Source organism: Asterias amurensis, chromosome 15 (assembly GCF_032118995.1).
Source record: "Asterias amurensis chromosome 15, ASM3211899v1".
Lineage (NCBI taxonomy): Eukaryota > Metazoa > Echinodermata > Asteroidea > Forcipulatida > Asteriidae > Asterias > Asterias amurensis.
Genome location: NC_092662.1, coordinates 13,096,682 through 13,108,872, shown reverse-complemented (window position 1 = coordinate 13,108,872; position 12,191 = coordinate 13,096,682). Strand labels below are relative to the sequence as shown.

The window sequence follows — 12,191 nt, the reverse complement described above, 5'->3', positions numbered from 1 at the left end:
ATTTATATATTTTGAACTTGCTCCATAAATCTTAAAGCTGCAGCAGAAATTGGTATCTGGTTATACTAGGGCCGATTTATCAGTATCAGGACGGTCAGTCATGTTGGTATCAACTGTCAGATGCTTTCTTTAAACTCGTGAAAGGTCCATGTTCTGTCCCCTGCATTTTGTGCATGGTGTAGGTCACCTGTAAATCTTTGATGTAGGCCCTCACTCACCAATGCATCAGAACAAGCCTTTTCAGTCATTGCAACTACAGCAATTATACTGGGACAAATTATACTGCAATTATGGCATTGGCTGTGTGTGAGTGGCTTAACTATTTTTGTGTGCAGATCTGCTTCAAACTCTTGTGAAGGGATGCACTTTTCAATGTAGGAAGAATGACATTGCCCATTTTGTTTTGCCATTGAGACTAGTATTGTTTTATACACCAGGATTAAGGCACCATTGGTATGGTGCATGCAGTCATCAAAATGTATTTGGAGGGGGGCTTGGAAATAAAATCTTCAACAGGTTATCGGGTAGAGCTGGTAATTTGATTTCAGTGGTTAAAGGCCTCTTCATGTAAAATGCAAACGAAAAACTAAAACAGACTATATTATTGCCAGGGTATGTAAATCGCCCCCCCCCCCCACCCCCAGACCCAGCCCTTTCAGTGCCCCAAGTGTTCCTTTTGGTAAAAATGTTACCGCCCCTTTTTCTGATTCTTCCCCTTGGGTGCACTGCACCTCTAAGTGCCATGTCTCTAGCCATATACACTAGCTGAGCTGAGCATTGTCTTTATGGTTGGACACTTGGATTTGCTGTATCTATCACATTATATACAGAATTCTATTATAAGTTAACAATGTTGGCACTCCTACTTTTTTTTAATTCAAATTTGTTTTGTACACAAGCTTTCTAAATTTTGTTCCAAACCAGACTTTGGCTTGAATATTTCAGCCTAAACAATGAAGTCAATTCTATTTTTGTGATCCCTGTACACAGATTACAAATGAGTGGTTTACACCATCAGGTTTTAATATACACGCGTATTAGATTTGACCTCTTATAGTTTAATGCATTGGAGACATCACCAAAACCGATCAACTTGATTGATAACAAACATGCAACAGGACTTTGAAACCTTCATTAAAACATAATTATTTGTTCATTGTTGCATTCGACTTTGACCCATATTGTACATGAACACGTTTAAGAACTTTGGTGCAGAATTTTGATGACATATAGGGTATGCCATGTACTGTATAATCACTTTGAATGTTAGTGCGGATGAGGTGATAAAACCTGTCTACAATTTCAACTTTCATTAATGCATCCTGTTTATGCTGATAAGATTAGTCATATAATAAAGATTAATGTCTGCTCAAAATGTATTTCAAGACTTTATACCAGAATTCTTGACAAAATAATATAAATGAGTAGAAGAAAAACACAATTCATGTGTTGCTACGAGTAGTGACATGTTATTTCTCGACTAGCTGTACTCTTTTAAATGTAACCCTTAAAAATACTGCAGTCCTACACGAATAAGGACGTTTGATATTTGGACATTGAAAAGAAAATCCAATTGTATTAGACTACATCGAATTGTTTTATTGTACATGTTTTAATGTACTTGTCATTATAGAAACATAAGCTACAAATAACACATATATCTACTCTCACTGTCACATAAGTTTGAATGTGTCCCCTGCCCCAGATAATATATTAAAGGAACATGTTGCCTTGGATCGGTCGAGTTGGTCTTTGAAAAGTGTTTGTATTTATTTGTTATAAAATGCATATGATTAGAAAGATATTTTAAAAGTAGAATATAATGATCCACACAAGCATCACTCGAAATTGCGTGGTTTTCATTTTACCTTGTCGACAAACACGGTCGGCCATTTACGGGAGTCAGATTTTTGACTCCCATAAATGGCCGACCGTGTTAGTTCGCAAAGTAAAAGGAAAACCATGCAATTTCGAGGCAAATGTGTGTGGATCATTGTATTCTACTTTTAAAACATCTTTCTAACCATATGCATTTTGTGACAAACGGTTACAAGTGCTTTTCGAAGACCAACTCGACCGATCCAAGGCAACGTGTTCCTTTAAGCAGCCTGGAATACCTGCAGTCTGTTGAGAATTCCATTTTGCGAGGCATGCCGCAACAAGGAAATGAAGCAATTTGTCAAAACTAAACCAATTTGTCACAATTGCAGCAATTGCATCCATCAGCCTCCAGATGAACAAGTGGTCAATGGGGCTTTCTGCTGAAAGAAGCTACGGCTAGCTCTATAAAGAGGCAGTGTGCTGGTGTTCTCCTCAATGCGCGCTCTGTACAGTAATACAAAACGAGGCTGTGTGTATATGGCTGCTTCATTGGGAATCATCCAAGAGATAAATTGAAAAAGACAGGTGATACACTTCTGTCTGATATCTTTTAGAAAAGGGAAACTCTTTTGTGTATTTCAATGAGTGGGTTGGCGTCTTGGATAAAGGTCATTCTTCCCATGATGTATTCAATATGGTGTGTATTAAATGCATGAAGCGCGCCGCGGACCAACGCTGTGCGAAAAGTCGAACATGTCGTGTGTAGGAGTTCATTGCAGACATTTGCACTCATGTGAAGAATGACTTTCTGTTGCAACAACATAATGATAATTCAATTTGGAAATTTGGACATTCATAGTCTGAGTCAGCAAACAGTTGGCATGCGTTTTATGCAGTTACTACTAGTGTGATTCATTTAGTGGTTGTATATGGTAAAATATTTTTGAGACAAATCTGTGGTTTCATTAAATGTGTGTGAAACTAATGTTATCAAGTAATAAACCACGCGGGAAACTGACTGTATAAGTTGTAAATGATTTTGGATTGAACAAAACAACATTGACTAGAGTGGTATTCAAACCATCGACCTCCAGATTAATGTGTTGGTGCTCTACCAACTGAGCTATAGCCCTAATATCTTTGTTCGGGGTTCCTAGTTAGAATGTTTACACTTCTGTTAAATTTACTTGTGAATTTAGCTCTGCTTAAAAAAACATCACAATTTGAATCCTGTTATGTATGACTGCACTCCAGCTCAATAAGATTGGATGTACAATTTTAAATAGAGAACAGAGTCTCTGCCAGTATTTACCCGTGAAGGTAGTTCAGGATACAGTTCATCTTCAGATTGAATCTTACACCATGCTATTCTAAGCTTCAGATTTCATGAGCCAAAGCGTGCCAAACTGTAATGCATCTTATACCCTGCAATATCACTTAGATCGGCATTATATAGGGCGAAAATGCTGCAAATTATATATCAATAATGTGTTAGGATACAATTCATCTTTAAAGATTGAATCTTACGCCTCGCTAAGCTTCAAATTTCATGAGCCCAAGCGTGCCAAGCTGTCATGCTTCTTAAACGCTGCAAAGTCTCGTAGACAGTATTACATGTTCTATTCAAAAGTATATACATATAATCTCAGTTTTTGAGAATCCATTTCAACTTGATTAGAGACTTGGACATGGAGACCCTGATGAGAGGGGGAAGGCTTAAACAAACCCAAGAGGCATCGATTTTGCCTTGCCCATGTGAGTCTTAAAGTAGTCAATTGATTATTTGCCGTTTGACGTTGATGCTCCACATACTGTTCCAAGCAGGCCCCGGTAAAACGGATTTCTCATCCATATATATCTGTTGTCATAAGCGGGTCAAGTATTGTGAAAACATGCACGAACTACATGTTATGCATCTTTGCAAGGTAGACTTGACGAGGCCTGTACAAATAGCAGTGTACAATTGTGATATCATGGCTTCCTCGAAAGGTGAAAACTTGCGCTTAATCCTTCCAAGCATTTTTTTAATCTCGTAGAGAATCCCTGTTCATTAAATAGGGCTGTGGCTGTATGATGCGGGAGGCTTTTTATAGTGGGTAAAGAGTTCAAAGCAGATTACGTTTTCTCACCACCGTCTTGAATGGAATGAATGGAAAACAAACAAAAAATTGGTTGTAGGTTATCTGAAAAATGCTGAGAATATTTCCCGGAGCACCGGGTAATCCTTAAAGATGGTGGGAGCCATGGTTTTAAAGCTGGCCGTCACGAGGTCATGTGGGTTGGAGTAGATGGGCTATATCAATCAGGGTAAAGTGTGTTGATGGCCCCAAGTTCTAGTTCTGAGCGGCTTGGACGTTATTTTCTCTGCAGATGAAGTCTAGATTGTGCCAGCATTTATTGTTTTCAGAAGGGATTTCCTTAATACATTCCTTGTAATGCGTGTAATGAAAATTGCTTTGTAAGCTGGCGCCTCCAGAGGGGCTCTTGTATCGAGGAAGGTTCCTGATGTGAAGATTTTAATCGTCTTCTCTTCATCTTCTCCAGAAAGATTGTCTTGTCTTATTTCCTCATCTTGTTTTCTCGACTTGTTTTCATAAGATTACATATTCCTCAATAAGGAAGATTTAAAAATAGTTGTGCATTAAAAAAAATACCACAAGAATGATTACGCCCCCTTTCCTCAAAACATTTTTTGGAAGTTTGTTTCTTTAACTTGGAGACATTGAACAGAACTGTTTAGGTTATAAACACAATTTTAAGTTTGTCTCAATTCCCCAAATTAAATTTCTCATTGTATGAGGTAGTCTGGCTTAGCTTTAGATGTAAATGTTGATTATTTTGAACTTAGGGCATCGGAATACTTAAAGGGAGCCAGAGGCAAAATGTATACAGTCTTGCATCCCCGGTATACAGTGTTAAATCAATCCATTTCATTAGATGAACGATACAGATGTAGCACACACTAAAGGCACATTTCTCTGATACATCTCAGATACCTTCTTGGAATTCAAATTCTTTACACATTCAAATTCACAAATCTAAATTATACAGAAAATTAAAATTGATAGGAGACACTATTAAGGTTGATTTGCTTGGCCTTGGGGCAGAGCATGGTTAGTTTGGGTGTGCATAAAAATCAGTTATGAATTTAAGTGTAGGTGGATAGGGGTAATATTGCAATACAAAATCATTGCTTATAAGGTGCTGCTCAACAAAGTTATCAAACTTTTATTATATACTTTGGCTGGTAACCAGTCTCGGGTAAGCAATATTTCCAATGCTCAGCAAACAGATTAGACTGGTCCCCTCTCGATATTCGCTAGGATAAGAACAGGTCATATGATTTCATTGGATAAACATTCATCACTGCAATAACCTATCTTTCTGAAAGTTTGTATATACACAGCGCCTTGAGTACCTTGTTTGGTAGATACGTGCGCTATATAAGACTTTGATATTATTATTATTATAGTGACGTATAGCTTCCCATATCTGTGTTATGATTGGTCCGAGGTGATGTAGTTTATCAACCCCTGTGGATCTAAAACTCTGTGGGGTTGGAAGGAAACTCATTTTGAAGGCATCTTTTCATTTACAGTAGATGACCTATGTGGAAAATGTTACAGCACTGTATAATAGGGACAGTGCCTGGGTGCATGTTACCTTATCAGCCTCAAAGATACTGAAGATTATCCAAATAGGAAATAATAAATCAATAGAAATGTACTGTATCCATACCGCCCAGGGGGACTCAAGTTGCAAGTGTTGAAGGGTTTGATATTTAATTCCGTATGACACCTGATCATCGATGTTGTTTATACACAAGGAAGGGTTAGTTTTACATAGGATTCTGTGTAAACGATCTATCTTTGGCTCGATAAAAAAAACAGACTTGTTCATGAAGTATGATACGTTTCTTATAACTAATGTCTTAACTAAATTGATGGCTTGGAGCACAGTAAATGATATTCAAAGATTTTGATTAAAGTCGTAGTTGTGAGTTTTTTTTATGCAAGTTGCCAGCGGGTGGGAGATTTTTTGTTCCAAGTTGTGGCCACTATTCTGGGAATTGTCTGCAGGCCTGTTTGTTTTTGAAAGGGCAAGGGCATGCGGCACCAAGCATGACATTTTCTCCGTAGTAAAGGGCACCTTATGAGGAAATTGTAAATCTATACTGGAGAACATTTCAAGGGCACCGCGGCAAAGACCCAGGGGCATGGAGGCAATTGCATTTGATGCCTCTGTCAAGTATCAGGCCTGCTGTCTGTGCTTGTGTCTAAGCATAGAGTAAGGACAGTAAAAGCCATTGGACAGTTTCGGTAAACAGAAGTGTCCAAGGCCCACCCTTCGTGTATCACAACTTCTATATAAAATAATAAACCTGTGAAAATTTAGACTCAATCGGTCATCGGAGTCGGGAGAAAATAAACCACCCTTGTTTCTGCACGTTTCACCATGTCATGATATGTGTTTAAAATAAATCCGTAATTCTCGATACCGAGATTGATATTGTTTTAATGTTTTTTCAAAAAGTAAAGCATTTCATGGAGTAATATTTCAAGAGAAGTCTTTCACCATTACCTTCTGTAAACCCTGTAAGTTATTTGTAAATCTATGAACCTTTTTTTTTGGTCTGTACCGAAAATGTCCAATGGCTTTATTTAACCCCATTATGTGTTCAGTTCTTGAGTTCCTCATAAATGTTCAACATGTGGAAGTGCCAGTCATTCCCCTCTCCTTGCCTTTACGCAAATGACACTCAGTGCACGAAATCCACACCTACTTGACAATCCCTACCATGTCTCTGTTGCAATCTTCAAATTTACCTCCGGCAAATTGCTGTGGGTGCCCCTTTGCTTTTGTCGCACTGCCCTTGTACAGTGTAAGAAGCAATTTCCTTTTTTTTTTCTCAAAGAAATGCCCTTTACCTGATGAAAAAGTGTCCCTTCAATGCTGGATTTTGAATAATTTTGACTTAAATGCCAGAGATTTATAAGAATATTGATTCCGATTCTTCCCATTGTAGAAGAGTTCTGGATACTACGCTTTCTTTGATGGATTACTGTGGAATGGTTACGTTACTAGACGATCTGACAGAAATGGGTGTAGCGTAACAAATGAAGATTACATTCCGCAGTACATCTCTTACTACTCTGTAAAGCCTCTTCTTGTGGACTTGCGGCAATAATGAACATCTATTCCATGCTTGTCACACTACATCTGAATGTAATTGACCAAACCTTTTATGTTCAAAGACACTGTAGTTACGCTTTGTTTGCAAATGCGCTTTTGTGAAAATGTTTAGTTTTCTGTCCAAAGGATTTGTTGAAGGATTTACTAGTCATGAAGCTCTGAAGTTTGCCGTAGTCAGGCCTGGAATTACATGCAGGCCAGAGAGGACATGCCCCCTATTGCCCCTGGTCTTGGCCTTGGTGCCCCTTCAAAGTTTCCCATTGACTTAAAGATTTTCCAAAGGAAGGGCCCTTTTTCAAAACGAAAACGGCCTCGCCCTTTCTAAGATGAAATTCCAAGACTGGGTAGTTCGGAATAGATTTCCTTTTGTCTCTTGAAAAAATGTGTATTTATTTAGTGTGCGGCATCTTAAAGTGCAGTCTTCCCATTGAGTGTGCATCCAGTTTTATGCACAGACGTTGTAACCTCGGGGGCTACATGTACATGATGCTGGCTAGACATGATGTAGCTAACCCAATTTCAAATTGATTGTCAGGATTAGAGAATATGTGTAATGGGGACTGGGTAGCTCTCTCATTACTCCGCATTAACATACGCTTGCCCCTCGTTGTTATTTGAAACGCTAACCTGTTTGCGTTCCATGACGTAGTTTGAGCCCCGCTCCCATTAAACGCAATGGGCAAGTGTGAAAAAAAGGGGTGCATCTTGTTACTCTAGGTGTAGTGAGATAGTGAAATTATATCGCCGTGGTAGTTACGTTGACTTAAAGGGAAAGTACAGCACTACTTGAAGAAACCCATACACAAGTTTAGTCTTAACTTTTGAGTTGTAACTTGTAAGATACCATAAATGTACATGTACCATGTATACATATGTGTTTGAAATAGATACATGTATGCCGCCATACAAATGCTGTGATTCAACATCATCATAATCATCATGTGAATTTTTCATCGTGCTTGAATTTTGACTTGGTAAAATAAAAATGAAGGACTCTTCCGTAAGTTTTGCTTGATATAAATCATTGGCAACTGACAACTTTTTTATTTTGTTGTCTGACATCACAAGTGCTTGATTTGTATATAAGTGCGTCATAACACTGCTTATGAAGTGCTTAATAAATGTTGACTATTTATTGTTTATATTAAAAAAGGTTTGCGCTTAAAGGGAAGAGTATACCTTTGGTCGTATACTCCAAACATTGATGACCATAAACAACTTACACTGCAGCTGTTGATAATGTTTGACATTCTGAGAAACAATTCCCCTCAAATAAATGTAGTTTTACAGAGAGGGATCAAAACCAATTAAATCTGAGAAATTGTTTGCATGAAACGTTTCTCAGGATTGTGTAATCCAATAACAGATTAAAATTCTTCATGCGTGGACATAAACACTCCAGATATTCGCGATATCTCGAGAGCGCTACCACCTTTTGAAATGTAATTTTGAAAGGTTAATTTCGTTGTATGAGTGTCATGATTAAAGCCATTATACACTTTCGGTAAACAGTATTGTCCAAGTCCCACACTTCGTGTATCACAACTTATATATAAAACAAGAAACCTGTGAAAATTTAGGCTCAATCGGTCATCGGAGTTGATTCCTGAATATTAATTAAAAATTTTTGTTTGCATTATGATTTAATTCTTGCATGGGAGAATCTAAATTCAGCCTTGCCCCTTCAACTGTTGTTTTTTTTTTCAGCCAAGTTCTACTCGGTAAACATGAGATCAGGGCCCAATTTTATCGCTAAGCAGAGCAAAATTATCATTACAAAAATGTGGTTACTAGCCAATTGCCATTTCTAATTTACAATCTGTGTGACTGACATCCTGCTAATATTTGCCGAGCAGAAACTTAAGCAACATTTTCTGCTTTTGCAGCGCATATGAAATTTGAACAAGTTAGACAATGGAATGCGTTTTAATGGAATCACTAGTATCACAACATGGGCATTCGCACCGTTTAAAGGGAAGGTATCCGTTTGGTAATTGTCAAAGACCAGTCTTCTCACTAAGTGTATCCCATTATAACCATAAAATAACAAGCCTATGAAAATTTGGGCTCAATTGGTCATCAAAGTTGCGAGGAAATGATGAAAGAAAAAACACCCTTGTTGGACGAATTTGTGTGCTTTTAGATAAGAATAAAAGACTTCTAGCTAGAAGTCTTTTATTATTTTAGTGAGAAATTACCTATTTCTCAAAAACTATGTTACTTCAGAGGGAGTCATTTCCCACAATGTTTTATACTATCAACATCTCTCCAATGCTCGTTACCAAGTCAGTTTTGAAGTTAATATTTGTTTTGAGTAACTACCAAATGTGCACCTTCCCTTTAACTCTTCTAAATAAGTTGCTAAAAGTTCAAGATGTAGGACAAAATGAAAAATGGTGAAATTGGCAACTGAAGATGCGGATGCAAAGAATAGTACTCAACATTTTTGAATCGGCACACCAATCACCCCAATATTGACAAAGTAAACGAACAAAATCCATTCTGGCATGAAAATCCAGCTTGATCAAAATATCTGAAGATCATACTGTACTGTTGTGAAAATCTACTTTGTCGTAACTCTTCAGTAAACTGGCGCTCAGTTCTCTGAGTGAAGAAAAAAACCCACAGTCTTCTCAAGTCCCCCTTCCTGACCTCTTGCCCATGAGGGATAATTACCTTTTTATTGGGTCTACTGAACTGCCTTCCAGGAGGTCCCACACTTCCCTAGTCTGTTGACACACGCGTCTGGAAATTATGAAACGGTGCCATGGGAAGGGTTAATACGTTTACTTGTAAGATCTTTTCAAATATTTTTGTGTGTGCTAATGTCAATAAAGACATCGTACTGTCTGTTGATTTTGTCCAGCACATGAATATCTATGATATTTGGGAAATTCACTTTCAGAAATTTTGACCATACATAGATTCATTTTACAGGGTTTGATTTACTGTAAGTGAGAAATACAAAACAGGGGAAGACTGTTTTGCAAAGAAATGATTAAGAAGTGGTAGCCAGACATTAGAAGCCAAAAGTTTTTCCTTATGAATTTGCACTTTTGTGAATATCTTTTCTCAGGTTTAAGCCCGGTTCATTCTTCTTGCAAGTACAAATGTGGAGCAAATTTGACATCCCAAATTTGCAACAAATAATTCGCATGGGGGATTGTTCAACTCCTTGCAAAACATTTGTTGTAAAACAGCCTTGTGACTACAAAATTTACTTCGTATTCGCATTCACAGGAAGTATGCACATGGCTGTACTAAATGAATTTTTTATAATGACAACAAAATCGACCCCAGTCGCCATTCTTTTGTTTTGTCAGTTGGTCATTGTTACACAGAAAAAGAGCGTTGTCCTTTCAAACCATTGATTGGGTCAATCACACTTGAATGTACACTCATGGGAGCATGGTAAACGCAGTATTTCAATGGATACATTTTCATATCTAGATGACTAGTCATTCATATGGTAATAGTAATTAACATTTACTGAGCAGTTGTAAAATACCAGCGTCAGTGAGCTTGCAGCATGACTTCTAGTCTTGAATGGCCATTGACCAGGCCTGCATTAACCATGCATTCCTTCTCTTGCATCCTTTACTTACCATAGTTTAGCATGAGAACAAAATGTAGGGGGGGGGGGTGCTGTGATCTCATCTTCTTGGACATTCCATTGCTCATGGGACACCCGAGGTCATCATGGGTAGATGATGTCCAACTTGATCTCGGAGAGTTTCACAGAATGACTCAAGGTGATGCGATGCGCACCCATCTCAAGTGTGCACATGCCTGCATCGCCAAATTTGTGTCTTAGGGCCGTTGAACACAAGTAGTGTTTTCCTGCCTCATACTGACATAGCCAGTGTATAGTGAGAGGGTTCACGCTAGATATTATTACTCAAAATACTGGGACGTTGGGCGGACGTCGTACGCTGGCCCCGTTGATTGTAACCCAAGGGTGCGACTCGCTTTTGATCTTAATTTTATGTGTACATACATTGTCGAGGCGGAATTCTAAATCAGCCGTGGATTTGGTTTTGGTTAATGCTCTGAACAATGACCCACTTTATAAAAATTTAGGTCAATGTAATGTGTAGGAAAAATATTACATTTTGAAAGAATGGACGGGAAAACAATTTCGGGAATTTGTTTGTGTTTTTTACTCTTGGTTCTGTGCTGACAGTAACTGAATCCTCACTGTTTCCCATGAGGTTATTTTGTTGTTCCTGTTTAGAGTTATTGCATGACAATCGTTATAAAATCAATTTATTTTCTGCTCTACCGGCTAGGCTTCGAATTGAAGATACCCAAGCTTACATTCGTATGGACTGTGAAAGGGGTAACCCTGTTTTAGCCCTAGGAGTAGGTGGCAACGGCCTCTGGAAATTTGTTGTTGTTGCCCACACCTTGAAGTGGCCTTCAGGCCTTGTGTGTCAGGCACCTTGCATAAAAAGAAGAAGAAAAAAAGAATTATTTTCTAAGTAAACGTTCATATAAAGTTTTTTTTACTGAGAAGCACATGCTGTACATGTATTTGTACACAATTTTATGTTATTCTGTGGCTGATATAAATCACGCACATTTCCCCATAAATAGATAATTGTTCATTTGGCAAATTGCTGTGGGACTTGGGAGTTGGCTTTAAAGGTTTCCCAATAAGAGAGTGTCATTCGGGTCAATGAGTCTGAGGTACAAGGGTAAAAATCACTGTGAGCTGGGTCGATACTGGCGCTTCAAAGTGGTTTGAAATGCATTACTGTAAGCACACCAGCACCCTAAGTCCTTGGTGTGTGTTAGACGCAGCATTTACAAGATGATCTTGAACATCGTATCTTTTTGAGAAATTATTGATTGCTTGTCGTCCTTGACCAAGTTTTGTTTTTTCAGGATTGGGATGTAGGTTTGGTTGAAACACAACCTTTGATTTGAAAAGTAATCAACACCAAAGTGCTATTTTTTAGTAATTTGTTTTGGATGTCTTCTTAAAAATGTCTGTTAGATATTTTTCATCTTTGAGAGATTGTGAGAAATGAACCTAGAAAATAGGTATTTCTTTAAAAATATAAACCCTTATTTATTAGTTCAGTATGAAATTGGGACAATCGTGACCCAATATACAAATTAAAAAAACAAAAGCGTTTTCCATGTTTCTCCTCCGACAAATGTTATACACCCTA

At 37.9% G+C, this 12,191-nt stretch overlaps 2 protein-coding genes across 2 annotated transcripts in view; both read left to right on the top strand.

The window, feature by feature from the left end:
• Nucleotides 1-12,191, top strand: part of LOC139947869 (gamma-aminobutyric acid type B receptor subunit 1-like) — a 223,154-nt gene that overhangs the window by 775 nt on the left and 210,188 nt on the right. The window lies entirely within an intron of this gene.
• LOC139947870 (guanine nucleotide-binding protein-like 1) overlaps nt 1-12,191 on the top strand; it is a 395,329-nt gene that overhangs the window by 254,925 nt on the left and 128,213 nt on the right. The window lies entirely within an intron of this gene.